This window comes from Mobula birostris, chromosome 24 (genome assembly GCF_030028105.1).
Source record: "Mobula birostris isolate sMobBir1 chromosome 24, sMobBir1.hap1, whole genome shotgun sequence".
Lineage (NCBI taxonomy): Eukaryota > Metazoa > Chordata > Chondrichthyes > Myliobatiformes > Myliobatidae > Mobula > Mobula birostris.
Genome location: NC_092393.1, coordinates 31,631,294 through 31,657,550, shown reverse-complemented (window position 1 = coordinate 31,657,550; position 26,257 = coordinate 31,631,294). Strand labels below are relative to the sequence as shown.

Sequence of the window (26,257 nt, the reverse complement as noted above, 5' to 3'; positions counted from 1 at the left end):
TGAAGGTGAGAAGGTAAGGTTATCCACAAGAAGTTCTGAAAAAGAGAAGGCCAAAGTCCTATCAATGACAATCTAATTATACCATTCCCTTAAAATACAATCTCAAAAACACTATTTTAGTAGAGTGTTACACAATACTCCCCATTAACTTGAGTGTACTACAAGCAGTAAAGAATCTTGCAATAGTCACCAGTCACTAAAAAACTATGGTCAAACAATCAAACACAACATATCAGGAATACTTGCATAATCCAACCATTTGATAAACAACTGATAAAATTCTCTGTAACATTCCCCAGCATCGGCAAGCAGCATTATCATTCCATGGTTTTAAAAATTTGCTGCAGACCATATGCAGCTTTCAATCAATCACGTCCATGTAGTGTACAGATATCTTGCAAAGAAATAAAAACACTTTCTGAAGATGTGTTCTTACTTACCAGGCACTGATAGCTAAGCTCTTGAACTTTGACAAAAAGCCACACCCACTTGTTCCAAGTCATGTGTGGAGTGTGAAGATCGAACAAAAGGGACATTAATGCAGGAGTAATCATTACCCATATTACAATGCAAATCATCAAAGGAATGTATTATTGAAGTAGCTTCAAGAAATTTTAGTGTTTAGAGAGTGAGCAAGTTGAGTACCTACCAACAATTTTTTCTAGTTTTACAAGAACAATGCTTCTGTTGACTAAGCATGCAAGAGAAGTTCCTAATCTACATACTCAAAGCAATTTACAGAGTAACAGTGTCAGTGCTTTCAGCAAACATCAGTGGGCTATTATTAGGGGGTGCGTATGCTTGCACATGTGATACACACACATGCATTCAAAGAGCTGGGACATAGAATATAGCACAGGAGGAGATCATGATGACAGTCAAGACTGATTCCATCTTCCTGCACCTACAAACGTTTGTACTTTATAACCATCCTTTTTCCTGTCTGATCATATGCCTCTTAAACATCTCTTGAATATTATAACTGCTTCCACTACTTCACCTGGCAGCACATTCCAAGTATCTATCACTGTGTGTGTGTAAAAAAAAACTCCCAAATCTTCTTTAAACTTTCTACACCAAATTATCACTGTGCACTCTGGCATTTGGTATTTCCATCATGGAAAAAAATGAAGTAATCTACTTTATCTATACCTCTCAGTTTTATAGATTTCTATCATGTTACTCCTCAGCAAACCACTCTTTACAGCAAATACTTTCTAATGGAGACATCTATCTTGATGAGCCTCTGCTGCATCATCTCCAGAGTTTCTACACCCTTCCTGTAACATAGTGACCAGAAATAAGCACAAGACTCCAAATGCATCCTAACAAAAGTTTTATAGAGCTGTCTTTTATATTTAACAACCCACTGTTGAAGGCAAGTATGCTATCTACTTGTGTAACCACTTTTTAGCAAGCTATCAACTTGGACCCCAAGAACTCTTTGTACTTCAGTGCTCTTAAGGGTCCTACTGTTTACTTTATACTTTACACTTGTGTTTGACCTCTCAAAGTGCAGCAGTTTAGACTACCCAGATTAAACTCCACCTGCCATTCTTTCTGCTCACATGTTTTGATAGCCTTCATCATTATCTGCAACACCGCCAAATTTGGCGTCATCTGACAATTTAGCCCATCAGCCCATCTACATTTTCATCCAAATGAGGTTCAGCACTGAACCTCTTGGCACATTCAGACCTTCAGTCAGAATAATATGGCTCCACCACTACCCTCTCCCTTCTATGACAAAAACTAATTTGGAATCCAATTTTCCATGGATCCCATGTGTTTTATTCTTCTGGATCAGCCTACCACAAGGGATCTTTTTGAAAGCTTTACCACTAAACTATTTAATTTCTGTTTGACATTGAAGCAGCCTAGTATTGAATTCATGAGAACAGTTTCTTGGCTACACGTTGTGCAGAATGAGGTTTGTAAAGTGAGAAAAGACTCTAAAATTAGTCTCATCCCAAAGTACTATGAAAAAAGATCATTCAGTTTTATAAAAAGATGCAGCTTGACATGAGAATAATTTGGTATGCCCATTATCAGAATCACAATATGAATGGTTCAAGTCACATAACAAAACTTAATGAAGGTGTTAACCCAATGTAAACAGGAGCTAATAGTGTGTGATGAACTGCAAAACACTGGCAATATCTTATGTCCCTAGCCATCGCTTCCCCATTTTCTCCACAAGTTCTTTGCTCCTCAGTTCTTTAACCTGAAACATTAACTGTATTTCCCTATCCATAGATGCTGCCTGACCTGCTGAGGATTGCCAGTATTTTATCCTCAGATTCTCCTGTTTTACGATTTCAGTTTTATGATTTTCATCAACTGCAAGATTCTCCCTCATTCAATGAAAAACCATGAGAAAGCCTAATGTCTTAAAATAGCAATTGTATCAACCACTTTAAGATGGTTCTCCAAAGCGTCCCTCAAAAGAGGGGATTCATAAAGTATAAACTGAAGAATTCATTAATAATGTGGTTTTGTATTTTAATGCGTTTTCATGATATGTATATGGGAGGCTTTTATTTTTGATCAGGAAACATTTGCCTATTTAAGTTCAAGTTTTTGAATGTTTTAGAATTTCCATTAATGATTAAAAGTAAAACTGACTTACTTATTTATGCTCTTGAATACATCAAAAATATTTTCCTTTCTTTCCTAATAACGCAATCTTTGTTCTCGATGGTGTGGAAACAATTTACACAGGATTTCTGTTTGCAACAAATGATTATCATTTCTTCGGCAGTGGCTGGAGTGACTATAACAGAGACTTTCCTTTCAACACAACATTTTATTCCTGACCTCTGCTGGGTGTCTTTTCCCAGTGGCCCAGATCAGAAAGTTCCTTTGAGGAAAGCAAAAAGCATGAGGCTGTGCTTGTTCCACAGTGCACGTCATACTGTCGTATTAATGAGTTGCACAAAAATTATGAATAGTTTTATTATAGCCATCAAAGAAAAATTACGTGTGAATCTTCAGCTCTTGTAGCTGACTCCAATAATGATGGACACTTATGTACAGCTCACAAGATTAGCACAGAAATGTCATGGTGAATGTCAAGAGAATAAGCTTGTCCATACACACAAGAAAAGATGTGAGCGTATTCCCTATTATGAACTTGAGCTGCAAACCAATTTTCACAGCAATGTCCAGCTGCAAATTTATCTATCTGGGTCAACCTGACTATCAGCATGGGAGAGTTCAACACAAACTGACATGGTGAAACATCGATGTTGGCCCATTAGTCACAATCTGATCTGTAAAGTGGCTATAAAACTCTTTATATACATAAAAACGTGTTGTTATTTAATCCCCATCATAGGTCACAGTTCTCCTTCGCTTGAAGGAACCGCGATACACATCACATTGGAATACATCATCTGTTCAGTCTAGTAAACTCAACATCATAGAACACGCATTCAACTGTATCTTTAAAGACTATGCACATGATGTGCTGCATTGTTGTACAAGCCACTGGAGAATGTTTTATCGGCAATTCTATTCTTGCTAGTTGTCTCATAGGCAAAGCAGTAATGCAGGCAGACAGCTGTGGTGGGTAAATATGTCAGTGAGCTTGAGGAATACTAGAGATCTCAGCCATTTGCCACGTGTATAAGTCAAATGAAAATGATAATGTTCATCCTCATTGTTTGAAGACGAAAAATAACATCAAGGTCTCTGAGAGAGTCATAAAGTTGAGAAACATGGTCACACCTGAAAATATGATGACATTATTCCTGCTGGTCATAGGAGCAGGGACAAGAGCATTGGTGAACTTAAGTCCAATCAGAGGCAAGGCCTCTTCTGGGAACATTACAGAAGTCAAAAAGTGTATGTCTAACACAATAGCTTCAGACACTAGCAAGTGGTCAGGCTAAATATACTAGTTAAAAGGTGCATTTTTCAGACCTGCGAGATAGGCAATTCACATTTTCCAATCCAGCAACTACCTCCGAAGGATTATGTAGGAACTGGTGAATGAGAGAATTCACACAAGTTTATGCTTAGCACATTGAACCTAGCATTCTAAGAGAACTTCCAGAATAATAACATCACAAAGCATCCTATTTGGATGCACCACCATTTGGTATATCAACTGCTTTGTCTGTGACTGTCTCCCCTCCATAGACTCGGTCTATACTTCTCACTTCTTGGTAAAGTAGCCAATATAATCAAAGACTCTATCCACCCTGAACATTTTTTTATATTTATATATATTTTTATTTATTTATATAATATGTATTTCTCTCCCCCTCTACCTCTCCATCTCAGAAGAAACAAAAGCCTAAAAGCACATACTACCAGGCTCAAAGACAGACTGTACCTCACTGCTGTAAGACTAGTAAATGTATTAGATGGACTCTCGACTTGGTTATGATCTTGCACCTCATTACCTACCTGAACTCCAATTTCTCTGTAGCTATTGTACTTTATTCTGTACTCAGCTATTGTTTACCTCACTCTGCCTTAATTCACTTTGGTCAGTACGAACAGTATGCAAGACAAGCTTTTCACTGTAGCTCAGTACATGTGACAATAATAAATCAATCCCAATGGAGATTGCACTGGAAAACACATAAAGGCTTTTGCTCAGGGCTCAATGCTCTGATGCACATGGGAAACAAGCCCACAGATGTCCTCACATCAGCTGAGTTGCACAGGTCATGTGAATCGTACAACTGAGGTTGGCAGAAAACCAACTGGGGATGAATAGCAGAGACTGGAAGGATGCAAAACGTGAGGAATAAATATCAGGAGGCCTTTTCAGAGGAAGTATGGAACATACCTGGACAAGACTCCCTTGATGTTTCAAGTCCTTGAAGAAATTAGTAATACCCGTTTGTCCTGGATGAAAGGGAGTCAAAAGTGTGGAAAAGTCCTAATGAAGTTCTGTTCACATAATGGCAGCAGAGAGTGAAGGGACAGAATAGATATTTTCTGGTGTCATAGACTATAGTTTTGGGCAGAATAATATGGCTCCAGTCTTGGGTAGAATTTTCAGTGCACCCTAAGCAGCAATTAGAATGAGCATTGATAGGGTAGAATAGTGACAATACTGGTGTTATCAATTACAGTTCACGTTTCCAAATCCAGTGATTCCTTCAAAAGGGTGGAAGGTAGGAGATCAACCGTGAGCCCTGTTGGACCTACATCTAGCTGGGAGTGGGGGGGGGGTGGGTGTTGCGGATACTAGAGCCTGGGTGCATTTAGGTTGTCCTCTGTTTTCCATCAAACTGGCTAACAGCAAGGATGGGGGTTGGGAGTAAAAATGGTTTGGGGAGGCCTACATTTATCACTGGGGGATGGAGGTCAGTGATTGATAGAGTCAGTCAGAGGGAAAAGGTGGGCAAAAAAGAGATCAGCAGCAGCTTGGGAATGGAAGAGTCCATGAACGACATTGAGGTTTCAACGGGATGCATAGGGATGGAGGAAGAAGTCAAAGAAACGCTGAATGGAGGATCCAACAGTTCACAGGCAGGGGAGATGGAATCTTAATGGCAGTATATTTATCGCAAATGGTCAAGAAATGTTTCAGAACTTAAAGAAAATCCTCAGGTTTTATGGTTGAAGCCCAAGGTAAATATGCAGAACTCCAACAACAAATAGAAGTACCCGACAAGAACAACGGTGAGTTGGAAAGAGATTGGAAAATGGAGGAAATTATTACAAGGATACAAAAGGAAAAGGAATTTGTTGCAAAGTGAATGATCTACAATCAGATTATAAAATGAAAACATGGAAGCAAATGAAGAAGAACTCCAAGGTCTCAGTAAACAAGTGCAGGCTACGATCCAAGAAAAGGAAAACCTGAAAAAGCAGATAGACTTGGAAAAGCAGCAATTTTAAAAGTATAACGTACGATAATTACTATTCTTTAACAAGACGATTTTAGTCTTACAGGTGATGTAGATGAAATCAATGTAATTGAGGTAATGCAACTACATGAAAACATGTGACAAAATTAGGGAGGAATAGCAGTTTGCGGCAGTATCTAATGAGTGCATTAAGCATTCACGAGGAATTGCAACTACAGAGTGATGCTAATAGAGAACTGCAGGCTGAACTAGATTGTCTAAAGTAGAGAACTCCAGGACATATTTGGTTGGAACACAAGGTCTAGCAGGTGGCAGTAATGCGCTGAAAACTGGTTGCCAACCACCATAAAACAAAAAAGAAGAAGGGATGGGGTTGAGTGCAGGGGAGGAAATTATGAACAATAAACTCCCCCAACAGGTGAATTATGAGGAATGGCATCATCACATGAATTCCCAAAAGAAAATCACATTGAGGTTACAAAGGCATCTTCATCATAAGTACCAATCAAATTTGCCAGTGGCTTTATTGGATCTGGAAATGGACCCCAAATGCAACTTAACCAGGGTTAAATTGCTTTTTCAGTCATGCAGCACCAAAACAGCCAGGACTGTGCAATCCAATTTCTAGGCATCAATTATCATCTTTTGCTGAGACAGTACAAATTTTGATCCTATTTCTAATCATTTAAGTATCCAAATAGAACAATTCATAATGAAAATTAGCTAAATAGTGGCAGTACTATTTCATTCTGGTATAAATTAGTTCCAGATGCCAACAGTGTAAAATGGACAGGGTCATTTTGACCTTCTTTGTAATGACTATGCTATGCATCATTTTATTCCACATCTCCTGCCTTAAATGATCAAAAGCTTTGGATACCTCAAAATATTTCATAACCAAAGATACCTCAAGTCAATTTGCTCTTACTGAGGTTTAAACACTCCTACATGTTAGATAATCTGCTGGTTTGATCAGTATACCCAGAGAATATCACTGCTCTTCTTCAGCATTCAATGGGCAATATTACAAGAATATTTACAAAAAGTTTGGCCATATTTTTAAAGATGTATTCTGTGACAGTAAGGTATTTGTTTATTAACTCATTATATACCAGAATCCCTGGCTCACAGCTCAAATCCAACAACACTACAATGTATAGATGACATCAAAAGTTTACAAAGTTATTTGTCTGAATGCTCAAACTGAATCAGAGACTATTCCAAGCATTCTGCAATCCCTGTACCCCTTGACCTTATTTCAAAATTTTCAATGCCTGAAAACGTATCTGAGTGAATATCGAGGTCAATTCAAATCCTTGGACAATGAGGTTTGCACCGTATTAACTGCACTTTATACAATTCACCTTGCACTATGTAGCGACTACATGTAGTACACCGAACATGTCACAATTGTAATACATGTCCTTCGTGTTTGTATTTTTAATTTAAAATATTAAATTTGTATTTCATTTGATTAATAACATTGCACACATAATATCTAGAATTATTCCAAACTATCTCCATGTTAGTTGGGGGGGGGTGTTCCAGTCTGCCTTTTCCCATTGAATCCCATGTTACAAGTGGAGATAAATTCCTACAGGATGTTTTCTGTCATATTAAGCCATTTTATCAGTGATGACAAAGTGACTCACTGCCACAATGTAACAGCTAGACAAGGTTAGAGTGAAAGAAGCAACAAATTGTGTCTGTTCTTTTTTAGTCACTCAACACTGTGAAGCACTAAGATTTAGATATGATAATCTCTGCAGGATGGGTTGGCAGTCAGACCTGAGACTGTCCTTTGCTGCGTCCTCTCCACTCTGAGGATATTGAACAGTGTGGCAAAGCTGCACTCATCACCTGTGAAACCATTTCTCTGGTGTACATGACTCATGGGTTAGGAAAGGGTTTAGGAAGTGGAGATCAGAGGGAAAGAGAATGGCGATGTAGAAGTCCTGAGGTAATTGAAGCATGGTGATATAGTGAAAGTGGAGTAAAGACTGAGGAATAATTTTAGGAAGCCGGCCATCATTACAGCAGCTCCCCATAGTGCAGCCTGCTAGAGGAAATGCCTCACAGAAGAAACTGCAGTCTGAGATGTCTGCTCACATGCTGTCAGACTGGCGAGGTTGTGGCAAAGGAGGGGCTTGGCTGTATATACTAGGCAAATCAACGTGATGACAGCATATCTAAATCTTATTGCCCCACTGTTTTGAGCACCTAAAAATAAAAGAGAAAATTTGTTGTTTCTTTCCCATTTTGCTTTCATTTATATTTTTGACAAAAATTCCATAAGTGAATTTTGTTCTCACAAACTTTAGTAATTTGTGAACTAAGTTAAGCATGAATTTTCATGAGCCAAACAGCCATAAAGCAGAGATTACACATGCTAAATTGTCATCTGAAATTCATTATGATTGAACTGTGGATTATAATTATTTTGCTGAAAGTGATGCAGGCGATCTTACCAGTGCAAATATTTCCCCCATTCTCTCTATCTCCCTCCATTTTTCAGCCCCCCCCATCCCTTCGTCACTCTTACCCACTCCATCCACCCACTTGGCCTCTCACTCTCTCTGCTTGTCTATCCTCTTCCTCCCACCCCTCACACTTCAAGCATTCTCCCGCTTTCTGGCCCTGTTTCACCAAAACAATATAGGGCAAAGAATCATCTCTACTGGCTCCCCATCCTTCATTCCAAAGATTTATTCCTTGTACCAACATCAGTGTGTACCAACTGAAAATCCACTCACAGTTAGATTGGCAGCACCTAACAAAATCTCTGCCTCTAGGAAGGACAGGACAAACTCACTTCCATCACACTAACTTGAAAATTTATCACCATTCTTTCAAAGATGGGCCTAAATTCTGGAACTCCCCACACAACTCCCATTATGTCTTTTTTTTCCAGCAGCAGGATGTGCAATTCAACAGCATAGCTTACTACCACCTCTGACATGTCACTTGAAAACAGTAACATAGAAACAATTCCTCTGCGAAAGCTTACACCTAGTTGCAATGCCATTTTCCACCACACAAATAAAGAGGAATTCTATCACAATTCTGATTTGATATCTTGTAGCTTGTGGAAAGGCATTTGGATGTTCACCCCCTACATGAAATGCAGCCTCCCTCCTACTCTTAGAGTTACAGTATCATGTGGCTATTAATATTGAGTCTCTGGTCATTGACAACCATTAGGATGCTGAAGATGAAGAAACTGGTGCTGATAATACCATCAAATATTGTTGGCAGAGCATCTGAAAAAAATTCTGGTTTCTGTTTATCGTTTGTAGCCTGCGAACAAATTCAAGTCACATTTCAGTGAACCTTTTTCTCAATGTACCAGAAAACCTTTGGCCAGGTCTTAACTGTCCATAATGCTGAGTTGTATGGAATGGGAAATGAAGGAATCTCTTAATTTGTGCCCAGGTATCCATTCCACTTTCACTCATAAATAAGCTAAAAGGTCTTGGCCCAAACTATCGTCTGCTTATTTCCCTCAATATTTACTTCCTAACCTGTTAGTTTCTCCAGCATTTTGTGTGTGTTGTTAAAGTTAAATAGTTTCCTCTTTCTATCTGGATGGAGGTTGTTCTAAACATAGACCTAGATTATTCTGGGTGCACATTATCACAAGGCTCTTACTTCATGGCTTATAGGTTTGAACCCAAATTGCAAGAAGATCTGATCAACTGCAAACTGTCTGTTCTCACAAAACGAATCCCTTCTATCTACCATATCGCACATGCTTTTAGCAGTCTTTCTAATCAAATTGAAGCTAAAATAGAAGTATTGATCCAACCACACACACACACACAACACTTTACACTGCAGCAGAAACCTTTAATATGTGCACAGGTATATAACGCAAGCAGTAATGGCAGCATTCACTCTACCGGCACACAGGATGCAATACCAGTTGCTCCGTACTTGAAAGAAACCGCAAATTGTCATTTACAGTCACGGAATGGTAGTGACTGCCTCAAGAGGCAAGGAGCAAAGAAGTGGAAAAGACAGTTTTGCTTTCACACAAAACAAGGTAGTTTTAGTCTTTGGGTCAACAATCACACTACACAGCTTTCTTTCAAAAGAAAGCCCTCAGACTGGGACTGCCCTGCACAGTGATTTATCGAACTATTGTTTGGTCAAATAGACCGTTATTTGGCATGGAAAAATAGGACTTTAGGAAATGAAGGAGGGGCAATTTCTGAACGTGTGAAGTCAAGCAGGCCATTTTGTTAAATGATCTGTGTAACGATGCCTTTGCTGATTTCAAACATTGTTCTTTATTTTGTTGGGCATGCATTGGATCAGCCCAGTAACAATCAATGTCAAAAAATAAAACTTTTTCACCTTAGTTATCAGTACATTAAAATTTCACATTTTTCTGAAACAGCCTCAAAGCTTCCAGTCATTAAATTCTCATTTTCAGTCCACACAGTTTTCATTGGTTTGCTGCTGGCCTAGTATCAGTTTCAGTGCCTGTCATTGTTTCAGTCATTTTTATTGCTGCTGAAGAGTCTCCTGCACCAATCCCTCATTAAAAGGGCACTTGCTATACTCCGTATCTTTTCCCTGGCACTATCTATGCTGCACAACACAAAGAAATCAATTATTAAAAGTGCTAGATGTTTAATCTCTTACCTAATTGATGAGACAGACTTGTTGGCAAACTTGAGAGCAGCCAGTGAGAGCAGCTATCGAGAAGTGTAAGATGCTGCTACACGTGTCTTTTCACATGGCTGCACAGACCACAGGAAGACGGTGCTGGTACTTCAGCGAATGAGTCAAGTGCACACTTAGTGCTCTCTGTGCTGCTTGTTGACTGAGTAACAGCTCGAAAAGGCAGGAAATGGGCATTTCTTAAAGTCTGTTAAAGGGAGGTGCTTGGTGACTGTTCACTGAAGGAAACATTCTGAAGAACTGAAAAGAAAATCTCCAATGTTTGAGGGGCAGCATTGGTGATGATAGTCTAGGCAGCCACCAGGAGGAAGGAGTTGCATCTTCCCACCTCCGGGATTGATAATCCTCCCATCAGCATCGTATATTCGAATGAAGTATGCCAGTAGGGGTGCATTCAGGCATCTGTTCCCAGATGTGTGTGGTGCTGGAAACAATTCAATGGCTCATCAGGCCAAGAATTATTTCTCCCACAACTGCCTCACCTATAGCTCCAAAATTCTCATCAATTCTTTTCCACAGCCCACAGGTTGGGGTAGATTCCACCAGCCCACTTCAGCAACCCCTGGCAGACTCTATTGCAATCTTCACTTCCCTGTGCTTTTCAACTTCTAAATCACTTCATAGTGACCAACAATTTGCCTAAGCAAGGCTGTTAAATGTTGAAGAATAAATATCACATTATTCATAAATCTATCTGATCAGAGATCACCCTCCTGTGCTCAAATGCTACAGTTTGGGTATAAAAAACTGGGGGAAGTTCAAGCAATATCAAGTGGCAATGCTGGAGGGTCCAGCACTGGCTTTCTTCCCATAACATTATTTTTTTACTAAGTACCACATGACTCTGGCACACAACACAGAGAAGCAGATTTCAGCAGCCACATCTCTCTTAGCTCTGCCTTCACACCTCCTTTTTCAATTCAGCAACAGAAAATGTCAAAGCGCTGACACTCTGGAACTAGGCCACATTTGTAAAGCAGCACTGCGGCTAACATGACCACAATTACCAACTCAGAAACATAACATGCACCTTCAGCAGACAGCCGACAAGACCAGCGTGCAAGAGGTTATCCTGTAGCAAGGAACTGTGGTCAGTGAACATTCACTACCAGGAAGCTCCCTGAGACAGTTCTGACTGCTTCCACGCACTTGAAATTTGAATCAAAACAGTCCCTGGTGTTAATCGTGTAGACAACCAATGAATGCATCCGTGGAAACAGTCAACATACAGCCATTTGCACAATAGCATGTTCCGCATGTCCCTATCTGTGCAATCGTCAGCAACATACTAGAGGTCACTGCCACCATCCTAATGTCTCTCTCCAATTCAGAATTCCCAGATGTACTTTTCACACAACACAAGCTGATTTACAGACTTGTCTGTAAAGACAAACCAGCTTTGAGTAATAATTAACAAAGGAAAAATCAAATTAATTAACCAAATTAATAACAATTGAATGCTGCTGTTGTTATGTGAACAAAGTCACCGGAGAAAATTGCTAGTAGATACAAAACAGCTTCTTTATTCGACAAAACAAGGTACAGCAGGCATCGTATGGAGATGATTTCGGTGGAAAGGTCTACTGGTCCAACATGGGGCTTGATATTTTTTATGCCAAACATCAAAGGACAATTCCATATCTACAATGTATGGACAATGCTTTCTTTGAAACTACATACAACCTTCACACCACCTGATTCACATCCACACCACAGACATCCAAATGCATTTTAATCAGCATTGTCTGGACTGGGATTCACAGCTTTTAGGACCCATTGCTCAGAGCTGCACTCCAAATTAAATGCACAATACATTTTCAAATGTGAAGACTGATAGCCAAAGTCATTTGTTAAATGTATATGTCCTAAACCCAAAAATCACCCTAACTGGCAAAACAGAGACAAGTAAAAAAAAATGGAACACATGTGTATGCAAATATAGCTGTTAGCATGTGCATGTACATACATGTCTTTAGGAAACTATGCATTGAAACCCAGCCAAGAATGAAGACATAATAAGCTCAAATGGAATGGGAAAATGAGTTGGGAGCTTAGAATAAAGACTGATGTTTACTGAAAAGCAAAATATTACTCAGTCTTAAAATGCATTGTTTGGACCGGATTTCCACAAGCCAGACCACAGAGTACTATTGCTAACCTGAAATTCCTTTCTCTTGAATCCAGTCAACTGAAATTACATCTGAACCGACTACTGGTAAGCATACTAGCATCAGATTCCTTTGACTCCTAAGCCACCCGCAGACAAGTCTATTAAAACTTTATACTTGGCATGGTTTTAGAATATAAAATAGTACAGCACAGTGCAGGCCCTTCAGTCCATCGAATTGTACTAACCTTTTAAACTACTCTAAGATCGATCCAAACCTCCCCCTCCCCATTTTGTTGCATACTCTCCTAAAGGCACATTACGTAGGTGGATCAACACATATCAAAGTTGCTGGTGAACGCAGCAGGCCAGGCAGCATCTCTAGGAAGAGGGACGTGCTGCCTGGCCTGCTGCATTCACCAGCAACTTTGATGTGTGTTGCTTGAATTTCCAGCATCTGCAGAATTCCTCGTGTTTACGTAGGTGGATGCTCAATTGCAAGCCTTCATGTCTTGACTCTGATTTCCAAGGTTTGGGATCTTTTCGGTTTGTTATATGGGCTCCCAGCAGAGTTCAAGTCAGCACCAGCAACTCAAACAAAAAGAAGTTGTGTCCAGCAGGCTCCTTGTCCTGTAAAAGAGTTGCACACAATCAGAGGGGGAGCCAAAGGAATTTAAATCATCCCAGGAGTGCATGGCGTTCCTTGAAAGTAGTGCCCTTATGTGGCAAATGAGAAGGAATTGGCCCAATAACACACTTCAAGAATGTTCACCTCAGTTTAATATCCTATAGTTAGGATGGTTGCAATGGATGGCTATACCATTTCACGCTGATCAGCGAGTGATGGAGAAGGCCAGCAAAAGTTTAAAGATTAGTCTTCATCACTTGCCCATAAGACTCAATTTGTTTAGGCAGCTGGACTCAAAGTAAACTTGTTCCAAGGTTTGACAAGGAATGTTGGACTCAGATCAATGCTTTTGATCTTGACTACTGACCAACGAGTAACATGGATGACCTGCAATTTTATTTCACTGGTTATTTCAAATAATTTATTCAGCAATCAAGGCAATTGAATAAATGTTCAATTGTAAAATCAATCTCAAAATGCATTATGATTGTTGGGATGATATTGCAAGAGTTAGGCCAACAGGAGGGCTAATGGAGGACTGGGGAATGCAACTTGTTTGGTGCAGCAATTTGCAAACATGTGTTGTACTTGAACATCCTACTCCAGAAAATGATTTAGTACATTGTTAGGCCTTAATTTGATCAGATACGCACTGATTGGGATTGACCATTATTGTAATTCATGTATTACGGAAAATATTTTGATTTTGGTCAATTGGACTTTATTCACAAGTGCATAGACTTGATCAATTCAGCCTCTGAAGTACTTGTATGTGTTTAAATTTTTGTGCAAAGAACAATATGCTTTGAACAGAAATCCTCTTTACACAAGATCTCCAGTGGCACAGCACTACACCAGTAGTGAAGAGCAGGTTTCCACATGTGAACCTCCAGCAGCCTCACATCTTTCCAAATGTATTGTAATGACGTCTTAAAAGCAGAAGCACTTTGCTGGACCAAAAACTTGAATCATTGATACAAGAACCCTGCAAAAACCTGAATGGCCTTGTGCAGGTGTTAGCAAGTTACCATCCGCAGTTTGTGAAGTGAAGGTCATCCCACAGCACTGACAGGGCGTTTCCAGGAATTTTTTTGTGTCTAACAAAATCCTTATGCAATTAAAACATATTAAATCCATAACAGAGTCATATAAATGGTCTAATGGAACTAATATATAGAATACAGATCTAGTTTTTGTATGCATTTGTGACTTATTTTTTCATTTAAATTCTTAAATAAAAATCAAATATGAAAAGGTCTTTGATCAGTGGAAAAAGCCAGATGGAAAAATTGTTCACTAAGTATTATCATATGTGCAAAACAGAACTGGAATCAATGAGTTCTTTAATAATATTCTATTGATGCCAAACAAATTCCTTTGTTTATTTCTAGACCTTATCAAACTTTGTCTCATTGGCTGTTATACCACATCATCTGTGGTGGCTCTGTATTTTCTGCAGCAGACTCCTTCCTGTAAATACAGAATATTCAGCTGGAAATTTAAATCCTCACCCCACAAGTTGTGATGTCAGTAGGTTCTGAAGGTCAGGTCACAATGACTAATTTTCTTTGTCCCATGGCTCCCAGAAGAACAGCTATTTCCTCCCATGCATGCTTTGTTTTTCGATACTTTTATTCCATATGAGCAGTTCAGGTTTAGCCAATAATATTCAGAGGTTGACCCAATTGGAAGAACAGGGTTGTTGACTGGGAAGAGGCGGCTGGTTGGACACAATAACGCTAGCTGAATTAGCATTAGTCTCTGCAAGCAGTCTAATGCTCCAGGCAAATGATGCCCAATAATTGTATAAAGCTGGGAGGCTGCAGGGTCTACCTGTGTAAAGCTAACTGATCAGTTGTGGAGTTGAAAGGATGATTAAGTATGATTTCAACATCTGTAAGAAGAAAGATAATAATGTGAGGTTTATCAACCCCTGTCTAGAGATGCATGAATGCACTGGCTGCCCAAATGTGCATACAGCTGACATGAGGTATTTGAACACAGATGCAATAGAAATCGACATGTCGTTATCACCTTCGAAAGAGGCGAAGCACGGTGAAAAGTTCATAATTTTAGGAAAATATAGAGGGGACAAAAACAAAAAAAGGAAGCAGCTAACCAGTTGGGGTCACAGAAGAGTAACGTGCAACTCAAATCCAAACGCAGTGAAGCAAAAACCGGGAAACAAAAACACCACACTTTGGCGGTACTCATCCAGATCAGGCTGTATTGTTGATACTTAGAGTGGAAATAGTAAAAGACGCACATTTCAACCCAAAAAAACAAAATTTACATGTTTTACATTTGTCACAAGTCACTGTTAAAGTTTACTAATATGGACTATGGCATTAAAGTATATTATTTAGTGTACTCACCAAAAGGGAAGTGTAGTTCAAGGAATAGGCAGATTGCCCCATGCTGTACCCAAGGCAATTGCCTGTTGTGACAGCTGGGAAAATCAAAGATCTAAACTTAAATGGTGTTCAGGCACTTACAATGTACAATGCAATAATGATTTCAATATTGCTGAAACATTTTAGGGTGTATTCACACGCCATTGTTAGCACTGCTGTGACACGGTTCCCACTTCGCAGAAATGCTAAGAATGCTGAATGAGCGGCTTCAGTCCAGAGTTCACAGTTGGATCTCAAAGAAAAATGGAAAAAATTATTACTCCAAAAAATCACTCCCCTATTTTGCTTGGCCTCCAAGGAATGAAGTTAAAAATATCTTATTGTGGTGCAAAAATGGAATTAAACTTTACACTGCATACATGCTAATACCATCATGCACGTGGACTCACGTCAGATTTCAAATCCCTCCAAACAGGAGCACAACAATGCACCACTCCTTTAGATTATGTACTTGCAAATGTAGTATTGGTAACTTCCAGAGTCCGAACACCCTTTTACACAGGTTTGTAATGTTGGTTTCTTGCAACATGGAACGATAAAAAATATTTTTAAATGATATGCTCACTTGTGTCCTTTTTATGAAACAGGAAACATTAACACTGGATATATTGAAATGAAGAGTTTAGTGGCAGTGATATTTCATTTATAAATCCATGTATTGTCTTGCTCCAGTGCTTCACTCTCCTCTTTATAAAATGGGGACAACTACTCATTATACTCCAAGCAAGGTCTAACCAAGGTTTAATATAAATTCTGTTAGCAGCCGGAGGTTCAGCCATTTCAAGGGTTATGTCAGAGATAATTTTGACCTTAGCTCTCGTTTACCTGGTCCACTGATCAATGGATCCCTACACTCAGTCTCTGCTGACCATATATCCATTTGCTGATAATAAATATATCCAATGCTTTAGAATGCACAGCACTTTGAGATAGCAAATTCCAAAGCACATTGTATCTAGAAAAGAAAATCCTCTTCAATTTCATCTTGTGTGTGATTCCACATCTTCTCAGCTTTTATCCTGTCAAGACCTTCCACATTGAAATGTTTCAATAACATTACCTTTCATTCTTTGAAATGATGAGGACAGACAGAACCTATCAACAATCAACCCTTGAACCCTCTCAAACCTAATTCACACATATACTTCCTTAAATAAAGAGCCCAATACTATATGCAATACTCCAACTGTGGTCTCACCAACACCTCATACCGATGTAAAAATACATCCTCACTTTTATACTTCATTCTTTTAACAATAAAGACCAGAATTCCATTTGTCTTCCTGGCTACTTGTGACAGTATCATTCTAAATTCCTGTGCTTTTTTTTCTCATGTTCTTGACCTTTCTTTCTTGCTGGTAATTGGCAGGCTAGAGGCTTGGGGTTTGGTGCTCTCGTTGTTTCTGCATGTGGGTGTTCTGTTAGTTTTTGTGCGAGGGAGGGGTGGGGTTTTGGGGTTTGTGAGTTTTGGTTTCTTTTCTTTTTGCTTTGGGAGAGGATTGATGTCTTTCTTTCAACTACTATGGCTTTCTATGTTTTATTGCTATCTGGAGAAGACGAATCTCAGAGTTGTACTCTGCATATATTCTTTGATAATAAAATGAACCACTGAACATGTACAAGGACATCTGGATGCCACTGCACATCAGCCTATTTTGTAGTCCCTATTCATTTCATCAATTTTCAGCTGTTCTTTTTTTTTTGTTACCAGTAACCTCAACAGTTCGTCTCACTGTACCTCACTTGACAAAGCTTTATTCATTTGCTTAATCTACTTATGTCACTTTGCCAACTCTTTACACCTTCCTCAAGACATGCTTTTACGACTACTGTATGTATCATCAGTAAATTTAGCACCAAAACATTCAAACATTTCATCTGTCATTAATATAGATTGCAAGTCACCCAGTACTAATCACTGTGATATCCCAGTATTTGCAGCATGGCAAAATGAAAATGTCATTTATACCAATTCTATTTTCTATTAATAACTAGCTAATGAGCTCCCCTCCCCCCAAAAACACCCTCTTCTCACCTCCACCCAATACCTTGTGCAGTAACCTCTATGTGGCACTTTATCAATTGCCTTTTAGAAATCCTAAAACATTATATCTACTTGTTTCCTATATTTACATTGTATGTTACATCCTCAAGTAACTTTACAAATCTATCAAACATGATTTTCCTTCCATAATGCTATATTGTTTCCAATGAATTATAATAGTTCTCCATCTATATGGTTACTAATTTCTTTGTAATTGATTCCAGTATTTTCCTTCAAAGACAGATACCAAGTTAACTGCCTAATAAGTTCCTGCTTCTGTTATCCTTCCATGAATTAATTAATTCAGACGCGCAAAGCAATTTCAAAGTGTAAATTTCTGCAACACATCTGGGATATCTGGCCTGTGTATAAAGAACATAGCCAAGAGAGAATGTAAAAGAAATTATCTGTCTTCACAGTTAGTCTGGGAACGGAGCAATCAGCTAGCAAACAGTGACAACAGAACTGAATTCCTATTTGTGAATTAGTATTTTGTCCGGTCAGTTTGAAATGCATCTTCACTCAATTAAAAATTTAACATTCAATCCTTCCACGCCCCCAAGCACAGTTTGTAAGTGTACAACATTGACTTAAGAAGAAAATGTAATCATGTCATTAGTGTATTGGAAGTTGCCATTACTTTATATCTGAATGCTCTTGGTATGAAGGTCATCTTCTATAGTAATTAAAGATGGTACAAAGTACCAATTAGTGTACAAGGGCCTTCATGTTTAGTAAACAAAGGGAATTTATTTCATGACTTGCTAACAGAAATGCCCAAAAACATTGCATTTCTGTACCTTCCTAATATGAGCTAACAAAAGGATGCACTGCCTGGATAACACATGGTAGGGAAATGGATATGAAATCATGTCGGTTAATACATCCCTCAGCTATCATAAACAATACGGTACAGTTCACACTATGAGCTAATCTTAACTTCAACAATCCATAACTTTTTTAAAAATATGAATCTGTGATAAGTTTGCAATATTATCCTCAAATAACACTCTTGGTTACAGCATTTCTGTACCTCAAAAATTATTTATATGCTTTAAGATTTCAATGATGTTGAGATGATGTTGTTTCTCATTGAAGTTGTTGCTGCAGAACAATTGTCTATTTAGGGCAGCTAATTCGCCCACAGCTGATCTTACCAGGAAGAGACAGATGAGAACACTGTAGCAGGAAGAGGGAATTGCTCTTTAAGAATACAATCTTCATAGAACAACGTCCTGAAGATGCGAAAAATATTTTTTAACTGGTTCCAAAATTGGGAGTAGCTTAACAACTATGCAAAGTTAGCACATGAAAAAATAGTCTTTGCACTCTCAATGGCATTCTTTGGTAAAGCGTTTTAAAGGAAATTGAACAGATCTAAGATTAGTGTATTATTTCTCATCATAGCCTCAAACATCCAGTGTCACCTTGGAAACCGACATGTTGCGAACTTCCTGCTGCAACTATTGCCCCACAATGGTGAGGAGATCCAGGAGCAGGGCATATACAAAATTATATTTTGGTGTCCACAGATGTTGGTCTCGATTACAATTACTTTAGCAATCAAACTCATGACTAGCTCATTCAGTTCTGCAGGAAGTTACCAGTACAATCTAACACTTTCAAAATTACACTTCCTTATATGTTCGTCATTATAATTAAACCATTTTAACTGTTGAGTGTAGCAAAAGCACTGGTGAAGAAACTGTTGAATGGATTTCAACCAAATAGCAGTAAGATATGCAAGCATTTTGTCTGCAATAGTTTTTAAAACTTACAGTGACATATGGTAAATGAATACCACAGTGAACAATACTAAAAAAAACAACTGAAAAGATTGCAGGGCTTCATTTGTCTAGTTAAATGTATTTACATTAATTTAGATTAAAAGCAAAGTCACTATGCTTCAAAAGCAAAGAAAAGCAAGACTGCCACTGATATATGTCAACTCAGGGGGGAACAGTAACCTTCAAGTGCCATGGGAGCTCTCAGACAAGCCAAAATAAACGTTACGTTTGACTATCAGAGATACAGCATAATGTGCCACGTGTACAAATTCTTGAGGGTAAACTGACCAGCTGCAGCTTAAGGTTTCACAGACAGACTTTGGAAAAGTGGACCTCCCTGCACTACAAAAAAAAAGCTTAGTTCAGAAACCAACTTTGATTGTTGAAATACTGTTGCATTCATTTAATGAATCAAAAAAATCCCAAATCTACTCCCAAGCTCAGGAGACTTGGCCACATCAACATTGCAGTCTTTTTTTAAGAAAAATCAATATGAGTTTAAGTTTAAACTCCAGATAGGAATTCTTAAAATTCAGTCAAATCCATCTGTGGTTTCCTGTAAGGAGCTGACAATAACAGTGGGAAGGTGGGAGAGGTTAACGTATGGTAATATGATTTTAATTATGGAGGATAAATATCAAAATCAACTTTTTCTGTAGACCTCCCCCTACTTAAAAAAAAGTAAAATTATGGTTGGTGATGAATCGACCTGTTTTCAGCCACCGGCAGGAATTAATTAATGTAGCAGCAGACGCAGGGTGTTGAGGTAATTCAGATGAGATAGCTCCTTCTAGTGGAGAATGAAAAAAATGCCTAAATGCTGGCCTGTGGTCCAAGGCAATGTTTGTGTATGGCATGATTCACCACCGATTCCGTGGTGGCAAACCCTTCCCAGTATCAGGAGGTTGCATTATACTGTGGTACGACTAGTAGACACTTCCTCACAGTGCTGGAGACAAGAGTTCAGCCTTGACCTTAAGGTTCGGTCCTTGTGGAGCTTGCATGTTCTCCTTGTGACCTCACGGGTGCTCTGCTTTCCTCCCCAGTCTCAAAGGCATGCCGTCTGGTAAGTTAGCTGGTCACTTTAAATTGTCCTTAGTATGTGGTGGAACATTAGAACACAAGTCATGTTCATACAAATATGGAGTGCATGAATTTTTTTTAAATGTAGGATTAGTGTAAATGGGTGGTTGAATGTTGCCACAGACACAGAGACACAAAGGACAGGCTTTCATATCCTCTATGGTTCTGGTAGACCACACAAACTGAACACAGGGTCCAGGGTTGAAACGGTGATGATGATTTGCAGAGGTCCATGCGCTCAGTGGGTGCAACCAGTCCTTTACTGCAAACTTGAGAAGAAATCATGTGGAAGATCTTTTTTTTAGAAAAAGGAGTTCCTCAGAGTCCACCCCAATAATGGAGGTTCTGATATGGCTGATCAGGCCAATGTGAGACAGACTTTGAAACAATGGGGTGGGTGGATGTATGGCGGGAAATAGGCCACTCCTTCTGTCTAACATTCCTGGAGGGATCTGAGGATATCAGTAGTATTCCAAAATGCTTCTTCTCATTTCAGACATTAATGGGATAGATAACAAATTGGTTGGGACAATACACGTTTCCAAGGAAGATAACAGAACATATTTGAATCACTTCCTCTATAGTATTTTGCCGTGACAAATTTTGGAACTGAGTATTTATTTTCTAAGTCTGGCGTTGGGCATGTAAACACTGTCAATTGTCCAAAAAAAATCAACCGAGTAATGAGGATGTGGACCCGAGAGGAGGTTGATGGAGGTCTGCTAATCTACAAAATTTGGAGGATTTTGCAGAGTCAGTGTTGGCAGAACTTCTTCAATACGTTGTGACATTGTGGGGCCTTTCAGAATTTCATCACTGATCTCCATGCAGTTGTTTGTCTGCATTTCAGTAATGTATGTTGTTTGCTCAGCAAGATGGAGAAGCATCCAAGTTTTTAGCTTCAAAACATAAAAAATGTTCTTCAAATTATGGCTTTAAAAAAATAGAGAATAAAGGAGCTGTAGCATGCCAGTAATGTGGAGAATTAAGTCAGTGAATAATGTTTTTTAAGCTAATTGTGGAAAATTAAAGCTGGAGCTACTTTCTATTGATGTGGAATAGCTGCATCAAATTATTTGTTGTAAAAATTTATTCCTTTTCTGCTCGAGTTCCAGCTTCAAAATTTCCTTCATTGTCCATGAGGAGGCTGTGTAACTGGGTCTGCACAAAATAAAGCATGTCTAAAACTAATCCAACAGTAGACATAGCAAAAGCCTCCACAGGGAATAAAACAAACAGATGAGGTTACTATTTTGCTACCTCCTTCACTGAGGCCCTAGACTCGGAGTAGAATGGTAATTGGGTTAATTCTGACAATTGCTCCTTTTCAACATGTATTTGGTCATTTTTTTGTGCAGTGTGATTGCAATTATTAAAAACAAAATATTCTAATTAAATCAGATTCTGCAAGTGACTGAAACAGTGCACAAAAAGACAAAGAAAATCTTTTGAAGAGAGCCATGCAACAACTTATTTCAAGATTTAAGATTGTTTAATGTCATTTCCAGTACCCATATAAAATAATTGTTTCTCTGGATCCAATGCAGCACAAAAAAACACGGTAAGATAAAGAACATGATAATAAAAACACAATAAATATAAATAGATTGATTGCATGTCCTTGAAGTGTTGCTAGGCATTGGAGTGCCTGTACATAAGGTGACCGACATGAAATGATAAAGTAGTGGTGGTTGGGGGTGTGGAAGGGTGGATTAGTGGGTGGAGGTGCTGATCAGCCTTACTGCTTGGGGAAAAATAACTGTTTTTGAGTCTGGTGGTCTTGGTTTGGATGCTACATAGCCTCCTCCCCGATGGAGTGGAGTAAACAGTCCATGAGCAGGGCGGCTGGGATCTTTCATGATGTTACTGGCCCCTTTTCTGGAACCTTTCTTTATACATCTCTTTAATGGTAGTAGTCATAGTCATACTTTATTAATCCAGGGGAAATTGGTTTTCGTTACAGTTGCTCCATAAATAATAAATAGTAATAGAACCATAAATAGTTAAATAGTAATAAGTAAATTATGCCAGTAAATTATAAAATAAGTCCAGGACCAGCCTATTGGCTGACCCTCCAAGGGAAGAGTTGTAAAGTTTGATGGCCACAGGCAGGAATGACTTCCTATGACGCTCTGTGCTGCATCTCGGTGGAATGAGTCTCTGGCTGAATGTACTCCTGTGCCCACCCAGTACATTATGTAGTGGGTGGGAGACATTGACCAAGATGGCATGCAACTTAGACAGCATCCTCTTTTCAGACACCACCGTGAAAGAGTCCAGTTCCATCCCCACAACATCACTGGCCTTACGAATGAGTTTGTTGATTCTGTTGGTGTCTGCTACCCTCAGCCTGCTGCCCCAGCACACAACAGCAAACATGATAGCACTGGCCACCACAAACTCGTAGAACATCCTCAGCATCGTCCGGCAGATGTTAAAGGACCTCAGTCTCCTCAGGAAATAGAGACGGCTCTGACCCTTCTTGTAGACAGCCTCAGTGTTCTTTGACCAGTCCAGTTTATTGTCAATTCGTATCCCCAGGTATTTGTAATCCTCCACCATGTCCACACTGACCCCCTGGACGGAAACAGGGGTCACCGGTACCTTAGCTCTCCTCAGGTCTACCAGCAGCTCCTTAGTCTTTTTCACATTAAGCTGCAGATAATTCTGCTCACACTATGTGACAAAGTTTCCTAGCGTAGCCCTGTACTCAGCCTCATCTCCCTTGCTAATGCATCCAACTAAGGCAGAGTCATCCGAAAACTTCTGAAGATGACAAGACTCTGTGCAGTAGTTGAAGTCGGAGATGTAAATGGTGAAGAGAAAGGGAGACAAGACAGTCCCCTGTGGAGCCCCAGTGCTGCTGATCACTCTGTCGGACACACAGTGTTGCAAGCACACGTACTGTGGTCTGGTGCCAGTGACGCGTTGAGTGGTTTTGACAACCTGTAGTAGTCTTCTTGTCCGCTGCAGTGCAGTTTCCATACTGTACCAGATGCTGTTTGTTAGAATGCTCTCTATTGTGCATCTGCAGAATGACATGAGTATAGATGTGCATAGTCCAGCTCTTGTTAGCCTTCTCAGAAAACAGAGGAGTTGGTGAGATTTCCTGATTGTGCAGAATGTGTTCTGGGCCCATGAAGTTTGCACTCCCAGGAGTTGGAAACTGCTCCCCATTTCCACTGTTGTGCCACAGATGTAAAGAGGGGTGTGAGCTCTGTGTGTTCTCCTGAAGTCAATCACCATCTCCTTTGTCTTGTTGACATTGAGGAACAGATTATTTGCCTGGCACCAGGCCTTGAACTTTAAAGGCTGCAGTAGCATTAATATTACACTTGTATTACAAACATAATGAATATTAATTCATGTATGAAATCTTATTTGAATTTTTTTTCCAGTAACACTGTGCCCCTCTATCCTGATCTGGACTTTTGTTCACTTTGGCCAGCTGGAGGGAATTGTTTAAGTACTTCCTTAACTGACTTTAAATTCCAGGCAGAAATAGCTTTAGGTGCAGAATTATTCCATTAAGCATTTCATGTAGAATTCAAATAAAACTATTTGTTCTTAATAAATTAATTTTCTAATAGATTGAAATGTTACAATGAAAAAAAAAACGTTACAGTGAAAAGCTAACTCCAACAAGGCTAACAAAACGTGAGACTTTTCAATAAGTCTCCAAGTCCAACCTAAAGCACAAGACCCCTTTAATCAAATCTTTGGAGAAATTAACATCAGTGAATCATTGTTATACTTTACATAACCTAAACTTCCAAGAACAATAATTTTACCCAATGTGTACCAATGAAAACAAAGAAAGCAAAATACTCTGATAAAAATACCATTCCAAAAAATAAATGTGGCATGGCCAGCTTAATTTGGTAAAGAATTAAAAAACTGCAAAATAACACGTTATGTTGCCTCGTCTGGCGGGTGTGTTCTGGCTCACATTTGAAAGAGATTAGGGATCATGATGGAGGGAGCTGGGATATCAGAATCGACTTTATTGTCATCTGCATAATAGTTCATGAGCCAGGACCCCAAGTTTGGGCCATCAGTACCATCTGGGGGGAATAATTCTTATAGTGATTTTTGGCAAGGAATACACCTCTAGTGCTAGAAAATATGTGATAGCATTGCAGCGGTGGTAGCTTTCTGTGTGTTAGGGTTAGGGTTAGGATGGGGACATTCCATATCATACGTAATGCCTTAGCCGTCCTAGGAAAGCGATTTCGGGATGCTGGTCTAAAGGACGTATGCATAGAGGCTGGAATTTAGCAAAGGGGACCATCAATGGAGTCCTTGATGGTAAACACAACAATCGTGCTGTCAGGGTCCACAAGTACATCTATGAAGCACTGATGAGACTCGCATGGGCAGAGGTCACACCGTGGGTTGAAGAAAACGTTCCAGAGAGGAGTGGGATGATCAAATCATTCTTAGACCATGTGAACAACATGGCCAGTGACTTGAACCAACAGAAGTTGAACAATCTGCTGCAAAGTCCACTCTTAGCTGAGCTGATAACCCTGTGGTCAGACTTTCTGGAACACCTCCGTCACAGCAATGGCGAGCTATCTGCATTCTGGATATCATACATTGACATGGTAGAGAACGGAGTACTTGGGTTTCTGCGTGTCTCTCGTGAGGGGGACTGGGAGTCGCACCTCCATGCTATAAGAACCGTAATCCCATGGTGCTTCACCTAAGATAAGATGAATCATGCCAGGTACCTGTCCCCTTACTTTGCTCATATGATGAACCTCCCAGAGAAAAATCCTTCTGTGTATGAGGCCTTCAAGACAGGCCAATTCTCAGTGCAGCTGTCAAGTAACAACCGCCTTGGGCAGATTCCTGTGGACCAGGCCCCATTGTTCCAGACGTGTGGCACTAGAACCTGTACAAGGTTTGTCGACATCAGGAAGGTTGCTGCTACTGTTGGCGTAGAGGGGCGTAGAGGTTTGTAGGGCTCTCATCGGGTTGCACGCATATACAGGATGTGACACTGTAAGCGCTTTTGCAGGCAAAAGGAAGACAAGTGCCCTAAAACTTCTGACCAGCAACAGTGAAACTCAGGACACATTCTTAGAGTTGGGTCAGGAATGGGACCTCTCCCCAGAACTGATAGACAAACTGGAGGCATTTACATGTCTCCTGTACGCCCCAAAAGCATGGACCACCAAGGTCAATGAGCTCAGGTATCACCTTTTCTGTGCCAAAAAAGGTGAAATCGAAACTCATCAACTCCCACCATGCAAGCACTGCTTAACAAAACATGCACAGTGAGTCAACTACCAGGCTGGTATATGGAGAAGATGTTTGGAGAAGGACCCACAAGTGTTAAGCCCTGCCTGTTGGCAGAGGATGGAAGATGGAGAGAGAAGAGGAGGCTGAACAGTTGGTGGTGCACTGGATGGAAGGCCAGCCAGCACCCGATGGCTGTCCTGGATCTCCTGGCCAGTAACTGTCCAAAAATATGTTCACTCCCAAAATGTAGTGTGTTGCAAATGGCCTCAGGTGTACTGACATGTGTAGACTGGTAGACTGTGAGAACCGGGCATTCACCTCAGAGAGTGTGGGAAGTTCAGATGAAGATGTGGAAGACTTGTAAAATTATGATTATTAATAAGTTATGAAATAATGGAAAACAAAGTATGGAAAGCAGTCTTTGATTAAA

At 39.6% G+C, this 26,257-nt stretch overlaps 1 protein-coding gene across 4 annotated transcripts in view; it reads right to left on the bottom strand.

The window, feature by feature from the left end:
- Window positions 1-26,257, bottom strand: part of septin9a (septin 9a) — a 334,059-nt gene that overhangs the window by 80,794 nt on the left and 227,008 nt on the right. The window contains exon 1 of one of the 4 annotated variants that reach the window (XM_072242673.1): window positions 10,479-10,648. The exons of the other annotated variants lie outside the window; for them this stretch is intronic. The gene's annotated coding sequence lies outside the window, so the exon portion shown is untranslated. Of the gene's footprint in view, window positions 1-10,478; window positions 10,649-26,257 lie in introns of those variants that run through there. 4 annotated transcript variants of the gene reach the window in all.